The sequence below is a fragment of the Camelus dromedarius genome, unplaced genomic scaffold, assembly GCF_036321535.1.
Source record: "Camelus dromedarius isolate mCamDro1 unplaced genomic scaffold, mCamDro1.pat HAP1_SCAFFOLD_29, whole genome shotgun sequence".
NCBI lineage: Eukaryota > Metazoa > Chordata > Mammalia > Artiodactyla > Camelidae > Camelus > Camelus dromedarius.
Window position 1 is genome coordinate 369,805 of NW_026989784.1, and position 17,376 is coordinate 387,180.

The 17,376-nt window shown below is 34.7% G+C and overlaps 1 pseudogene; it reads left to right on the forward strand.

Annotated features, from left to right (window-relative positions):
- LOC135320647 (early endosome antigen 1-like) overlaps positions 1 to 17,376 on the forward strand; it is a 64,266-nt pseudogene that overhangs the window by 12,997 nt on the left and 33,893 nt on the right.

Genomic DNA, 17,376 nt, shown 5'->3' on the forward strand with positions numbered 1-17,376 from the left:
TTGGATTGTCTTTCTCAGGGATTATTGTATCATAAAAGATGGTAATATTCAGGATGGATTTTAATTTTATGAATTTTGTTTGAAACTGATGTTTTACATATCTTTTATAAGAAGAATCCATAGCCAGTAGATTAGAATTTTTGTTAAAGATACTGGAGTATTACATGGTAGGTCTTCAAGCACATTCTGGGATTTTGAACATGGCCCACAGATAGTCTGTTCAGGAAATTTTATCATTAGCACCTTTCCCAGTTCCTTCAAGTGATTTTTAGACTTGAAGAATGAAAAGTGGCATCTTCTTAGAACTAGACTGTGAATTCTTATTTTGATGTATTTCTGCACCTGTCTATCCATATTTATTGAATCAAAACACCCTATACTCTAAACTTGCTTAAGATATGTAGATCAATTCTAACTGTGTTAGATATTTTATTATATGTTTGATATTTAAAAATTGTTAGATATTAACAACTTTTATTCTTTTACTTAATATCAAGTTCATTGTATGATGTCTATAAACCCAATTTAGTTACTAGTAGCTTGTCTATAATTAGTTTTGTGTAGTCTCAGTGACTTGGCTGCCTTTTTTTTTCTGATTTAACTGCTTTGAGAGGTAAATTACTTCATGTAACTATTAGTAACCAATAACTAAGTTTGAGTTTTGAAAGTATCCATAAAAAAGCTAAGCATATATAGAGACTGGGAATATATTTGACTTTATATCTGTGTGCATGCTTTTAAGTTAGCCAGGTTAGGGCCCACATGAATCATGGAATATGAATTTTGGAGGCAGAAGGAACCATGATCTTGTTCTGTCCCTGTAATGTGTCATTGAAGAAGCTGAGATTAGAAAGATAAAGTGTCTTGATGGATATCAGAGAGATGGCCAAGAAACATTTGAGATATCAGAGAGAATATTGAATTAGGACTTGGGAAACCTAAGTTTTAATTGCAACTCTCTCATTAATTAGATAGCATAGTGATGTCAGGTAAGCCAGTTATACCTTCTAGGGCTTCATTTCTTCATCTATGAAGTGTTACATTTAGAACATGATTTCTGAGATGTTTTCCAGGTTTTGAATTTTGAATCTAGGTCTTTTCTGAGAGAGGTGCACTTAATAATAATGCATTTATCTACTATTTATAGTATATCGACCAAATGCCAGGCGCTGACTAAAACAGTTTACACATACTGTTTCATTTAATCCTCACAACAATTCTGTGAGGCTGACATTAACAGTTTCATTTTACAAATGGGAATTTGGGTCTTAGGTTAAATAAATTTATAAAGCTTCTAAGTGGGTAAACTGGAAGTTGATTTCAGGTCTGTGTGACTCCAACCACTATATTCTGAATCACTATTCCTAGATTTAGATGTACTTTTGTTTTTGGAACACTTGACAGGCCCTGCTGAAAATGAGAGCCAATTGCATTTAGATAAGTATATGCTTCTCGCCCCGTTCTCTGGCATAGTGTAGTGTGTCAGTAGGTTAGGCAGGAAAGACTTAGGATGCAGAAGTACATTGTGTGGTGGTGCTTGAGAAATTTTGGAGTGGGCTAGAATCAGGTACAACAGGGGGGATATAGCCTTTTAGAAGCCACTTAAAAGACAAATTGAATAGGGATGGTACTTAATTCAGCATTAATACTTTAATAACATAGATGGCTATTTGCATACTCACTGAAGTTGTAGATGGCTCTAAGTTAGGTGGAATTGCTCACATTTCAAAAAAATAGGAATTGTTTTCAGTTGAAAGCTGATATAAGTGAGTTAGGGTTGCATGTGGTATATTTTTAGGGAAGCTTACTATTGTATACGATTTTATGATGGATAGGAAAGCATCTGTAGAGTTATAATGGTAGGTCAAGGTCATCTTATGGAAAAGTCTGAGTAAGCCTTCTACATCAGGATTTGATATAGATTGGGATATATTGAGTTTTAAGAAGAAAGTGGAGAAATGAGAAGGAACTCAGGACAAAAAATAATTAGCAAAAATGAATTATGAGACAAGTTTAAAGGTGTTAGAGTTATAATGGAGATTAGAATGAAGAATATTAGTGGCTATTTTCAAGATTGAAGAGAGAGCAAGCAGGAAAGGACAAGAGACAAATTTTATATGAAGTTTGAAGCTGACAGGAGTTAGGGATTAGGAGTACACAAGCTATAATATGAAAAGTAGAAGGTCCTTCCCCAGTAATCGTTGCTGATGGTTTCTTGTGTATTTTTCCACAATTTTTATGCATATGTCCATTAACATTATACAGTATAACAATACTCTTCGTATGAGTTGAGTTCTTTTTTCCACTTAATACAATTTGGAGCTCTTTCAGTATTAGCATTTTCAGAATTGTGTCTTATATTATTTGTTTATTTTTAATAACTACATTATACTTCGTTATATGGATTATCAAAATTTAATTATTTCCCTATTGAAGGACATTTCATTTGTTTCTAATCTTGCTATTATAAACAACACTGCAGTGAACATGCCTGTACACATAGATAGGTCTCCCTTTAATGAATTTGTCCGCTGCATAATTTCCTAGCAGTGAGCCAGAGAGTATGTACATTTTTTGTATATAGTTACACTCCCACAAATAATGTATGAGAGTGATGGTTTTCCAATACCCTTTCTACCAATGAGTATTGTCAAAGATTAAAAAAAAAAAACTTGGTTTTACTCAAATACCCTGAAAACCACATTGACAGTTGTCATTTAGTCTTCTAATCTCTGGTTTAATTTAAAAAGTTAAAAAAGAAACAATGGAAGTAGAATAATGTAAATCTTGGAGTAGTTATATTAATTATTTTTAATGTTTGAAAACTATTGTGTGTAAATTAAACTCAGGTGGACACTTTTATTGTATCCTTACTAGGAATTGTGATGAATACTCACTCTGTATCGGGCTCCTGCCCTCAAAAAGGTTCCTTTTCTCTTTTGAGGAGAAGGTATGACATTATATCTACTGTATCTAATTGTATCTGTTGCTGCATGATAAACCATCCCCAAACTTTGGCTTTGGTTTAAAATCACTACCATTTTGTTTACTTTAGATTCTGTAGATCAGCATTTTGGGCTAGGCTAAGCTGAGTGATTCTTCTGCTGGTCTCTCTTGGAGTTACTCATACAGCTGGAGATATCTGTGGTTTTGATTGGGATCATAGTCTACTGTGGCTTCACTCAGATTGCTGATTATATTCATTGAGCCACATATGTCCAAGGGTAGTATGGGCTTATATGGTGGCAGAAGAGTTTCCAGCAAGGAGTGAGCAAATCCCATTGTGCAAGCACTTCTCAGATCTTTGCTTTTATCTCATTTGCTACTCTGTCAATAGCCAAGGCAAGTCTGGCCAGCCCAGAGCCCATGTGGGAGAGGATTACACATAAAAATTACAAGGGCATTGAAACATAGGCACAGTTCATTGAGGGTCATTACTATAACAATCTACCAGCACTTTCTTCCTCCTTGTATTATGAGTAAGGGTTACAGGAGAAGTATAAATAAAAGATATAATAGTTTTAAGAACAGAAATATTTCTTATCTAAGGAAAGGTTGTATGATGTTACCAAAGTTGGAAAGACTGATTTCATCGACAGTTGCAAACTGTTGATTTTCTAGATTTTTAACTGACATTTTTCTGTATTAACTGACATTTTTCTGTAAAGAAGTTTTCAGTATCTTTCGGGGCTATTTGGTTGCTGTGAACTTCAGTGTATACTGGATGGGCAGGATAAATGCTTAATTCTTTTCCTTTAATTATGAATTTTCAGAGTAAGAGTTGATACACTACTCTAATAGTGATCAGTGAGGCTTGCTTATTTGTCTTTTGACTTTTTCTTTCTTCGAGAAAAGAGAACTCATGGATTTTTAACATATTTCACGAATTCATGGATTTATATATATTTAGTGGGTTTCAGTCATTTGAAGTCAGTGTGATTTTTTTTGATGTGCAGATTGTCCCAGCTGTGGCTAGTGGAAGTACCTTGAAGGTGACTTGTTATTTTGACTGGATCCTAACAGTGTTTGATAGTCTCTTTGCTTTGTGGCATAACAACATGTCCCAGGTTTATCTTATAAAATTTCTCCTCCAGGTTGGAATAATCCATTTCTCCAAAGAGTCCTGGCTCTTTTAAATGGAGAATGCTGTTTAGATAGCACTGTCTGGACATTTAGAGTGCTCATTGCTTCTCTGTTTTCATTGCTTTTAAGCTTTCAAGATTAGAACTAGGTTATATATACACATATACATATTGATAGATTTGAAAAGCAAAACAAGAGTTCAAATTTAAGATTATAAAATGCTTTTTCCTTATTTGAGTTTATATTTTTAAATTTTATACTGAATATCTTGGTTCTTAACATTAACACAATTTTCATAAATATATACATAAAATAGCTTTAAAATAACAATGTTAATATTGTTAATAAGATTACTGAATATGAATTTTACTTTTTTTTTTAAAGCAATTCTGTTTATCTTTATACTATTGCTCACTAAGGCTATATAGTCAAAACACTGTTCTTAAAACACTTGAAATAATTATTTTCTTTGTGTGGCTATACCACTAGCTTGAGATTCAGTTAGGTTTAAAATTTTTTAAAAAATTTAAAAATTGTGGCAACATAAAATTCAGCGTTTTTATTTTAAAGCATACAATTTAGTGGCATTATGTACATTCATATTGTTGTGCAACCATCACAGCTATTTCCAGAATTTTTTAAAATCATTACCAAACTGAAATTCTGTATTATTAAACAATAACTCCTTATTCCCCTTACCCCTGGCCTCTGGCAACCACTATTTTATTTTTTGTCTTTATGAATTTGATTATTCTAGGACCTCATATTAGTGGAGTCACATATATTGGTCGTTTTGTGTCTGGCTTATATCATTTAGCTTAATACTTCCTAGGTATGTCCATGTTGTAGCATGATTAGAATTTCCTTCCTTTGAAAGGCTGAATAATAATCTATTGTATGTATATATCACATTTTGTTTATCCACATATCTATCAGTGGACATTTGGGTTGTTTCCACCTTTTTAGCTATTGTCAATAATGCTTCTATGAACAGTGATGTACAGATACCAATTTGTGTTTAGTTAGACTTTAGCTGAGGTTTTCAATAAATGAGGGTTATTAACTCAGCTAGAGAACATAGGAGGAAATGAACTTTTTCCCTAGGATGGTAGAACATTGAGATAAGTGGGTTTGATTTTGGATATGATTCATTTGAGGTGCTTTGGGAAATAAATTAGAAAGTAACTGGAATTGTGGTGTAGAGATAGAGTGCTAAATTAAGTCTTTTTTATAGTCTAGGTGAGAGATGATGACACCTTGAACTGAGTTAACGGCAAAGGAGATGGAGAAGGATAGATTCAAAATTAATGTAGATGATTGTCTATTCTACATTTTGAAATCCCAGTCTATCCCTTCCCACCCCCCACCCCCTTGGCAACCACAAGTTTGTATTCTATGTCTATGAGTCTGTTTCTGTTTTGTATTTATGATTTATTTGTTTGTTTGTTTTTAGGTTCCACATATAAGCGATCTCATATGGTATTTTTCTTTCTCTTTCTGGCTTACTTCACTTAGAATGAAATTCTCCAGGAGCATCCATGTTGCTGCAAATGGCGTTATGTTGTCGGTTTTTATGGCTGAATAGTATTCCATTGTATAAATATACCACTTCTTCTTTATCCAGTCATCTGTTGATGGACATTTAGGCTCTTTCCATGTCTTCGCTATTGTAAATAGTGCTACTATGAACATTGGGGTGCAGGTGTCATTTTGAAATAGGGTTCCTTCTGGATATATGCCCAGGAGCGGGATTCTTGGGTCATATGGTAAGTCTATTCCTAGTCTTTTGAGGAATCTCCATACTGTTTTCCACAGTGGCTGTACCAAACTGCATTCCCACCAGCCTCTCCAGCATTTGTCATTTGTGGATTTTTGAATGATGGCCATTCTGACTGGTGTGAGGTGATACCTCATTGTAGTTTTGATTTGCATTTCTCTGATAATTAGTTATATTGAGCATTTTTTCATGTACCTATTGATCATTTGTATTTATTCCTTGGAGAATTGCTTGTTTAGGTCTTCTGCCCATTTTTGGATTGGGTTGTTTGTTTTTTTCTTATTAACTCGTATGAGCTGCTTATATGTTCTGGAGATCAAGCCTTTGTCGGTTTCATTTGCAAAAATTTTCTCCCATTCCATAGGTTGTCTTTTTGTTTTACTTATGATTTCCTTTGCTGTGCAGAAGCTTGTAAGTTTAATTAGGTCCCATTTGTTTATTCTTCTATTTCTATTGCTTGGGTAGACTGTTCTAGGAGAACATTTTTGAGATGCATGTCAGATAATGTAGATGATTGAATTAACTTGGGATTGGATGTGACATTTAAGGAAGAGAATAGTTAAGGGTAATGCTTTGGATTTAGGCAAGATGAGTATGTGATGTTTTTGTAATTTGAGATAGAGAATGCAGACAGGTAAAAGGTTTGTGGAAAAAGATAATGGATTTGGTTTTGAACAAAATGACTTAGGGGTGCTTCCAAGGCACTCTGGTAGAAATATTTAGCAGGACAGGAAAATATGAATTTGAAGTTCAGCAGAGATCTGGATTAGATTTAGCATTTTGTTTTTGTCTGCATTGGGGGTTATTAAAATTAAAGGAGTAAATGAGATCACTGAATAGTGTACAGTAAGCTAAGAGATTGAGCATGAAAACTCCCTGGGAAGCCCTGGAATGCTTTCCATGACATAAAAACAGTATCATTTGCAAATATACTTCTCAGTTCATCTGAATGTGGTAAGGTCTTAGCTCTTAATAGTAGTAAAGAGGTAGTGAGGGCCCTAAGAAATCTTCGATTATTGTTTTTAGTGCAAGGATCAGGTAATGTATTTAAAGCACCCTTCTTAGGGTCTGCATATAGTAGGTGGCTTTTCACATTTTTTGAATTTGTGAAAATTTTCCTAATTGGTTTCTATGGTGGGCTGAGGGTGAAATAGTGTGACAAAATCAGTGCTGAAAGTTACATTTTATAAGAAATCCTAATAGATGTCTTTTAAGTCCCCAAGGTTTTGAGGTTATATGTCATTTAATTTCTAATACTTGTATCCTTTCCATTTTCAGAAATAATTTTGCTAAGCATAAGGTGTGTTTAGTAGCCTATAACAATTTTTTTCAAATATTTTTTTAAAAGTAATAATTCATTTTTTAGTCAAGTCACCTTTGTGTGTGTGTGTGTGTGTGTGTGGCAATTAATCTATTATTAACTCAGCTTTTGCCTGTTTGTCTTATTTCCAGTCTAGTTTCAGAGTGTTATGGGTTGTTTATTTGCTTATTAAGCGTTTACTATGTCTCTTTTGTGTACAAAGATTAGTTATCCTTTTAGTTAGTTTTAGTGCTTTGAAGCTAGGTAGAATTTAAAGATGAGGTTCTTTATTTCAGTAGCAATTAGGTTGTGAAACTGAGTTATTTTTCCAGTGAAATTCTTGTTCTCTTCCTGCTTGATCTTCTCTGGAGTAGAGTCATAAATAGTGGTAGGGGTGGGGAGATTATGTTGAGTTTGAAAGCTCTGACTCAGTATATCACCAGATATTAGAAAAACTTCTGTTCTTCATCTATAAAATAGTTGTTTTTTTATATGCTACTAGGCATTTGTTTTGATTCTGGTCTTCTTTGCTATCAGATTTTCAGTCACAATTAGAAGACTTAGTTATTGGTTGCTTTGGATTAGAGCAGTGCAGTTATCATTTTCACAAGTTGATTGTTTAGATCAACTGAAATAGATCAAATATGCATTTCAAAGAAATTTCATGTTGTTAAAACTTGTATGATAGTGATACTTCCTTTCAAGGTATTGCATACAGTAAACAATGATAACTTCCCCCCCTGTGAAGTACTGTTTTTTCTTCAAAAACTTGCATGTGATTCTTTGAAAGCAGTTTTTGCAGATATTAATACTACTTTATGTTGATCTTATAGTTGTTGGTAGTAGGAATGTATTTTTATATTATCAACAACCTAGGGTAGCCAAATATATAGCAGGCACCTGTTCTTATTTGGTTGAAGTAAATACTTTGAATACCATATACATTTTTTTCCTCATACGATATAAACTTTTTTCCTTATATTTTCAAATTTTGATCTGTTTGGTGGAGGCCGCTAAGGAATAATGATAGGTGTTGGATAAATATAATCATCTAGATCTTTTTGCAAGCCCCAATTTTTTTACATTTAAAAAAGTCTGAAAATTAGAATAATATGACCATGCTAATAAAAAATTTTTGGGAGGAGGTAGGTGGGTGATTAACAAAATCATTAACACAAATCTCATCCTTTCAATAACATAGGGAAAAAATAGTAACAACAACAAAAATAACCCTAGCGTAAAATGCCTCAATCTCCTATGACCTTTCGAACTCTGTTTATGTCTTTACATAATTGAAGTCATAATATATGCAAATTTTGTACTTTTTACCTCTTGTACAAATTCAACATCATATCACATGTGTTGTAAATTTTCTCCACAACCTTCACTCTTGGCACTTTTAATTGTCAGGTTTGTTGAGTGTGTTTGTTACAATTTTGTTAACCTATTCTTTGTTTTGAAGATAGTCCACTTAAGATTTTATTATATAAGCTTGGGTGTGCAGCTTTATAATTTGACATATGTGTTTATTACAAAGTTGTCACCACCCCAGGTCTAGTTGCTGTCAATCACCATACAGTTGACCCTCTTTACCTATTTTCCCAACCTTCTTTACCTCTTGTAACTACTCATCTGTTCTCTGTATCTGAGTTTGTTTGTTTTTTTTAGGTTTCACATATGAGTGAAATCATGTAGTGTTTGTCTTTCTCCATCTGACTTATTTCATTTAGCATAGTCCATCATGCGCCAAGGTCCATCCATGTTATTGCAAATACTGCAGAATTTCATTTTTTATGGCTGACTAGTAGTCTAGTGTGTGTGTGTGTGTGTGTGTGTGTGTGTGTGTTTATCACATCTTCTGTATCCATTCATCCATTGTTGGACACTTAGGTTGTTTTCATATCATGGCCATTGTAAGTAATGCTGTAATGAACATAGGGGTGCATATATCTTTATGAATTAGTGTTTCTGTATTTTTCAGATAAATACCCAGAAATGGAATAGCTGGGTCATATGGTAGTTCCATTCTTAATTTTTTGAGGACTCTCCATACTTTTTTTTTCATAGTGGCTACACCAGTTTATAGTCAAATCACCAGTTTTCAGGGTTCCTTTTTCTCCACACCCTTTCCAACATTTGTTGTTTCTTGTCTTTTCTGACAGGTGTGAGGTGATATCTCATTATGGTTTTGATTTCCATTCGTCTAATAATTAGTGATATTGAACATCTTTTCTTGTGCCTGTTGGCACATGTCTTTGGAAACATGTCTGTTCAGATCCTCTGCTCATTTTTTTAATTGAGTTGTTTTTTGGTTGTTGAGTTGTGAGTTCTTTGTATATTTGGATAATAACCCCTTATCGAGTATATAATTTGTAGATACATTCTTCCATTCAGTAGATTGCCTTTTTGTTTTGATGATAGTTTCCTTTGCTGTACAGAAGATTTTTAGTTTGATACAGTCCCATTTGTGTATTTTTGCTTTTATTTCCCTTACCTTTGGAGTCAGATCCACAGAAACTGATGTCAGTGAAGTTACTGCCCATGTTTTCTTCTAAAAATTTCATGGTTTCAGGTTTTACATTCAAATCTTTAATCCATTTTGAGTTGTTTCATTCTTTTGCACGTGGCTGTCCACATATGTGTGGGTTTACATTGCTGGGCTCTCAATTCTGTTTCATTGACCTGTGTGTCTGTTTTTGTGCCAGTGCCACACTGTTTTGATTACTGTAGCTTCATAGTATTGTTTGAAATCAGGGAGCATGACACCTCCATTGTTTTCTTCTTAATATTATTTTGACTATTTGGGGTCTTTCATGGTTCCATACAAATTTTAGAATTATTCTAGTTCTGTGAAATATGCCGTTAGAACTTCAATAGGGATTGCATTGAATCTGTAGATTGCTGTGGGAAGTATGGACAATTTAAGAATATTAATTCTTCCAATCAGTGACTGTGGAATATCTTTCCATTTGTATCTTCCTCAGTTTCATTCATCATTGTCTATTGGTTTTTCACTGTACAGGTCTTTTACCTCTTTGGTTAAATTTATTCTTAGTTATTTTATTCTTTTTGATGTAATTGTAACTGGGGTTGTTTTGTTAGTTTCTCTCTGTGATATTTGCTATTGGTGTAGAAATGCTACAGATTTCTGTATGTTGAGTTTATATCCTGTGACTTCACTGAATTCATTTATTAGTGCTAACTGTGTGTATGTGTGTGTAGTCTTTCTGGTCTTCTATATATAGTATCATGTCATCTGCAAAAATAGTGATGGTTTTACTTCTATTTTTCAGATTTGGATGCTTTTTTCTTTCCTTATTTTATTTTTTATTAAATTAAATTAAATTTTATTTTATTTTACTTTGCCTACTTGCTTTGGCTAGGATTTCCAATGGTATGTTAAATAAAAGTGTCTATAGTGGGTATCCTTGTCTTATTTCCTGATCTTAGAGGAAATGCTTTCAGCTTTTCACTGTTGAGTGTGATATTAGCTGTGGATCTGTCCTATATGGCCTTTATTTTGTTGAGGTACATTTCCTCTATACCTACTTTGTTGAGAGTTTTTGTCATAGATGGATGTTGAATTTTGTCAAATGCTTTTTCTGCATCTATTGAGATAACAGTATAATTTTTATCCTTCATTTTGTTAATATGTATCATGTTGATTGCTTTGTGGATGTTGAATGATCTTTGCATCTTGGAATAAATCCTACTTGATTATAGTGCATGCTCCTTTTAATGTATTGTTAGATTCAGTTTGCTAATATTTTGTTGAAGATTTTTGCATCTATGTTCATCAAAGAAATTGGCCTGTAATTTTCTTTTTTGGTCTGATTTAGGTATCAGGTTAATGCTAGCTTCAGTGGGGGTGTGACCATTGGCGCTAACAGGTTGGATGGAGAATTCCAAAATGGTGCCAGCCAGCACTGGTATTAGCAAGGTAGCCTGAGATCACATAAATGGCTCCTGCCAGTGACTCAGTCCCTGGGGGTGTGCCAACTGGTTCCTGCCCCTCCAGCAGATGCTTCAAGGCTAGTAGGTGAGTCCCCTTTACCCATTGTTCATGCACTTTACAGCTTGGTGTTTTTGCACTGGTTTTCAGGTCAAATGAGTCTTTGTGCAAGTCCTTTAAGAGCAGATTTTCTATTCCCTATAGTTTTCTAGTTTTCCCAGGCATATTCCCCATTGGTTTTCAAACCCAGATGTTTTGGTTCTCATCTCTCGTGCAGGGTGTAGGCGTTGGGGTGCTTAATGTGATGCTTAAATCCCTTGCTTCTCAGGGGAAGGATCTATTCCTTTGTGATCCCTCCCAATTGTGGCTTGCTGTAGTTTTGGTTTTGTGACTGCCTCTCCTATCCATCTCATTGCTGTCCTTTTACCCTTTGCTGTGGAGGTTCTGTTCATTCAGTTTCCAGGTCCCTTTCTGGGAGAACTATTCCATAGGTAAGTGTATATTTGTTGTGTCTGTGGGTGGAGGTTCATTCAGGATCTTTTTACACCATCATCTTGAACCCTCCAAACTGTCTCTGACAATGGAATATTAAGTATTGGAGATAGATTGGTAATGGTTAGTATGGTGGTAGATGGATGGGTGACTAGATAATGTGTGTTGTGTTGATCTTTTTAGCTCCCCTCAAATAATTGTAGTTTAGTTGGTGTAGTAGAGAGCAATGCAAGAGGAATTAAACTTTTAGCATTTTGGTTCTGCTTCCTTTTTTTTTTTTTAACAGTACAATTTTGAGAAATCTTTTAGCTGCTTTGTGATGTCTATTTTCTCTCTTTTCTTATCTATAGAGATAACATTATCCCTTCCTCTCTCAGAGATGTCATTGTGATTAAATAAGATATTCTGTGAAAGTGAGATGAGGATGATAAAGCACTATATACAAAAATAAACTTTATTAGTTTCAAAAAACTAAAACTGAGAGAATCCAGGTAGAGATCTTGATAAAATATTAGGTACAGTTGGTCTCCAGTAAAGGATAGCTTCTACTACTGTTTGTTATTATTGAGAGGATGTCTACTTTTATGTATAAGGCTAGCCTTGATTACTGTTTAGGTTACTAAATAGTTTATGAATATATTGTTAATATTTAATTTGATTTTCCCCCTTCTGCTTGTGTTTCAGACTCCTGGGAGAGTTGGCTCTCAAGGTTCTGATTTAGATTCATCAGCAGCTCCTGTAAACACTGTGGATGTCACTAATGAAAGCTCTTCAGAGGTATGAAAATAAAATTTTACAATAAAATTCAATATTTAAGGAAAAATAGCAAATATTTCAAGTAACAACTGGTAATTTAAACTTTTGTAGAAAAAGTTCTCAGAAATCTTTCTTACAAATTGAAAAGCACCTTTTGAATCATATTTATGGATAGCTATTTGTGCTTAGTTGAGACTGAGAAAGTGTATATTAAGACCGAAAAATAGTAGTACCAATTTGTCTTTAATGTTAATGTCATCTCAACTTAATGAAGATTTTTAAATCTGTGAAGAATTACAGTTGATTAGTATCTAATTATGTTTGTACTGTCATGAACTACTAAGCTAATGAAAGATTAGATTAGCTATAAAGTTTATACATTATTTGTTGTCTTCATTTATGACTTTGTAAGAACTTTTATCTTTGATAACTTATTGAAAATTAATGGATAAAGTAAATAAGTCTAAAAAAACCCTCATTTTTCCAAAAGTCAGCCTTAGTAGTTGCTTTATTGTTATTATTAGTTTTAACAAACAATATATGATCATCACAGAAAAAGGAGGTAAGATGAGAGAAGAACATAAAAACCACCCATAATACTGCCCCTAAGAGATTGATACACTTGTGTTTCTGCTCTGACAGTTTTTGTCAGTTGTCCCTTTCTGAATCTAACTGTACTATCTACCCAGTCCCCTTTTCTCTACTCTTCCCCACCTCTTGGTTGGTGAGTCTATTTTTGTGTTTGTTTCTGTGTATGTCTCTATCCATTCATCTTTCTGTTTTGTCTCTTTCTGGCCATCTGTCTTCATGTATATGTGTATTAACTGTAATAAGATCTAACAAGACTGTGAAAGTGAGAAGGAAAGTATCAGTTGAACTTTATATTATGAGCAAGTTTAAGGAAATACATTCAAGGAAAACATTCCAAACTGTGTTCATGATGTGATGAGCTCAGAGTGCTCAGTTGTAACCCTGGAAAGGAGTTTAGTAGTAATTGCTGACCTCATTCAGACCAAAAACAACAAAGAATCTCCAAAAGGTAGTGAGCAGTGGCTGGTAATCCTGCTGTGCTTTCTTATCAGGGTCCCTTTTCTGTTGTCTGTGATAGCTGTACTCTCTGTTATCCTTAAATCTTCCGTGTGTCTTACCTTATTCTCACCTTCCTTTGGTCACTCTCTACATCATTGAGAAAATAGGAACCATTAGATGAATGTGCTCATTTTGTCACTAAAAGCTATACTTGCACCTCTGTTCTTTTTCTTACTTTTGTATGTGAAAGACAGGTCTCTTTTGCTATCAGACTTCAGTCATTTTGCTTTTGCTCTGGATTCCATTCTCTCTCATATTCTCAGCTTATCATCTTTCCCTCCTATGATTTTGATTTTTACCCATGCCACAAATTATTCCCATCAGCGTATAAATACTGCTTTAGAGGTGCCATTAACCTGAGACTCCCTTAAATTAAGTTTGGTGCTTGAAATTCTTCAGATTACTCACTAGCGTAAAATCCAACTACCCACCCAAGGGTTATTGGTGATTATGAATTCTCAGGAGATGTTGTTTTTTCCGTTAGCCCATGCTAAGGTACAGACTTGTTTAAGATGTTGGTCGATGTCTCTCCCCGTCCCTCAGTCTCTTTTTTTCTTAATCTTTCTCTCAGGTTATTTCCCTTTTACTCTGAAGTTGGCTTCCCACTTTGAACAAACTCTAGGTTTTAACATTGTTCCTTTAGCAGCCATCTAAATGAAATTTGAAATATGGCTTCCAGGATTTTAAAGAAATAGAAATAAAGCAATACCTTGCTTTAGTGCTCATTTTTCTCACATTTTATATATTATTACGTATAATAATATATATAACAGTATCTTAGTATAGGCTATTATAACAAAAGCACTGAGTAGCTTAAACAATAAACATTTATTTCTCACAGTTCTAGAGACTGGGATGTTCAAGATCAAAGATCGGCAGATTCTTTGTCTGATGGAGGCTTGCTTCTTGGTTTATAGATGGCTGTCCTCACATGGTAGAAGGGGTTTGAGAGCTCTCTGGGGTCTCTTTTATAAGGGTACTAATCTTACTCATGATGGCTCTACTCTAATGACTGAATTATCTCCCAAAGATCCCATCTCCTAGTACCATCGCATTGGGGATTAAGATTTCAACAAATGAATTTTGAGGGTAGATAAACATTCAGTCTATAACAAATATATAATACATATAATATATAATGTAATAAGTGATTTTTTATGTCAGTTGTTCTTGTCAGGGTAGTTGTTCAGACTATTTACTATATCACATTGCAGAAGCAAATGTCTTTATTTACTCTTTAACCCTTTCCAGTCTGGTTTCCATCCTTAGTATTCACTGAAAGCACTCACTAATGACCACCATATTACCAAATCCAATCTTCGTTTTTCTGCTCCTTTGGCTAGGGAGAGCAGCCTTTTCTTGTGGTGCTGTCCACTGGTAAGTGGTAAGGGTCCACTGAAGTTTCCAGGTTGCCGGCTTCTCTAGCACCTAGTTTAGAATATATGATGCAAAAAGAAAATGCAGAGTACTCACCACTGTCTCAGTCCTTGGCTTCTGAGCTCCTTAGCTGGTCTGTGTTTCTCTCTTTATCTGTCAAAATTGTCTTATGTTTGTTTTATATATAATGCCTAGGGATTTTAGCTGTGTTTAGCTGGAAGAATAAAGAAGGGTATCTATTCCATTTTATCTGGAACTGGAAATCTGACCACTTAAAAAACTGAATTATCTTTTTATTAATGAATTGTAAGATGACTTTATCTATTCTGAGTACAAGTCCTTTGTCAGTGTTTTGATTGCCTCCTATTCACCCCATTGCTAAGGGAAGCCCCTCCCTAGACTTATGGGGATGGCTCAACACATAATTAACCTGACACTCGATAAGTGAGATCAACAGCAGTTTATTATTCACATATACTCACAGCCCAGGTGAGGAGGACACTGTGTGCCAAGTAGGGCCACACAAGGATTGCACTTGGGGAAGAAACGAACACTCAGGGGCTGTGAGAAGCAGTCATTATAGTATCAGGAAGGTGAGGTGTCTGCTTCCTACAGGAGATGTGATTGGCTTGTTTGAATAATTCCAGGGACTGGTAGGAAACTGAAACCTGCTGCTCAGGCTTAAGCAGGCCCTGTGCCTGCTCCCAGTGAAGAGGAGGGTTTTTGGGCTAGAGGACCTTATCTGCTGGAGCAGAGTAAGGAGGGGAGCTTGTAGTTAGATCATTGAAGCTCTTCCAGTTTCACCAGTTGTCAAGGCAGCATATAATATTGGGCCTTAATTTTAGGCCTTATACCACAATCAGAAATATGTGTTGTGTATATTTTTTTACAATCTGGCTTGTTTTTCATTTTGTTAATGATGTCTTTCAAAGGGAAGAAGATTTAAATTTTGGTGAAGTGCAGTTTGTCATCCTTTTCTTTTATGGTTAGTGCTTTTTGGGTTCTGCAAAATTTTTTGCGTACCCCAAGACTGCAAAACTTTCTCCTGATTAAAAAAATAAAACCCAAGCTACAAGGATACAGTGTACAACACAGGGAATGTAGCCAATATTTTATAGTAACTATAAATGGAGTATAACCTTTAAAAATTGTGAATCATACTGTACACCTGTAACATATAATATTGTACATCAACTATATTTCAGAAAAAAAGACTGAAGGATGAAAAAATCATTTTAGCATTTACATTTAAGTCTGTGGTTTCTTTTAAATTATTATGTATGGTATGAGGTACTGGTTGAGTTTCATTTTTTCCATGTGAATATGGAAATCACATTTCCCCCCATATGCCTGTCAGGACCATTTGTTGAAAATGTTACCTTTCCCCATGGCATTAAATTTTTACTTTTGTGGGAAATCAGTCAACCTTATATATGTGGTTTTTTTTTTTTTCTTTAATGTTCTTTGATCCAGGCATAATGAACTCCTAATTTTAAGGTGTTCCAAGTTTTTTCTTATCTTTGGACTTTTGAATATGCTGATCTCTATGCCTTACTTGTTCTTGGCTTTTCATTTTTCTTGGTTAACATCTGGTTATCCTTCAAGTCTCATCGCAGATAATTACTTTTTTTCAGTAAACTTTCCTTGGCTCACATGTAGGATGGAGACTTCTTCCATGTTCTTCTATGGAAAAGTATTCCTTATCCTTTTGGTAATGACTATTATTATGAGATTCATTTCTTGGTCGAATATTTATTATTGCCAGACACTGTTCTGAATGCTGAAGATATGGCAGTGAGTGAAATAGTAAAAAGTTTTTATCTTGGTGAAACCTATATTCTAGTGGGTAGAAACAGGCAAAAAACCCAAATCACACTAAAATTGTACAGAAGGAGGCAGTGTTATTTTGAAAAATAAAAGCAGGGAAGGGGGCACAGAAAGTATTTTGGGTGGGTGTGATTTCAAATAGGATTGTCAGGGAAGATGTTTCTAAGAAAGCGGATAGCTCAGAAAGAACTAAAGGAAGTGAGGAAACGAGTCATGTGAACTTCTGGAACAAGCATGTTGCAGGCATGTGGAACAAGTAGACAGTCTCTGAGGTGGGAGCATGCCTGGCGTGATGAAAAAGCCAGGAAGCTTGTGTGGCTCCAGCACAGTGAGTGTGAGGGGAGGCTGGGATAGTGAGGTAATGAGGCCCACCTCATAGGGCCATTTGGCTTTTGTAACGACTTAGGTGTTTTACTCTTGGTGAGATGGGAAGTCACTTGGGAGTTTTGCGCAGTGAAACGACAAAATTTATTTACGTTTTTGTAGGATACACTCTAGCTGCTCTGTGGAAAATAAAATTGTTAGTGGGGTAAGGGTAGAAGCAGAGAGACTGTTGGAAGTCTATTGCAGTGATCCATGTACACTGTGAGGGTGGTTTGGATCAAGCGATAACAGTAAAGGTCCTGAGATTCTGAATATATTTTGAAGGTAGTTTTAATAGGATTTTCTGATTAATGGAGTGTAAAATGTGATTATTTTCTTTAGTAAATTTTTCAAGAAACC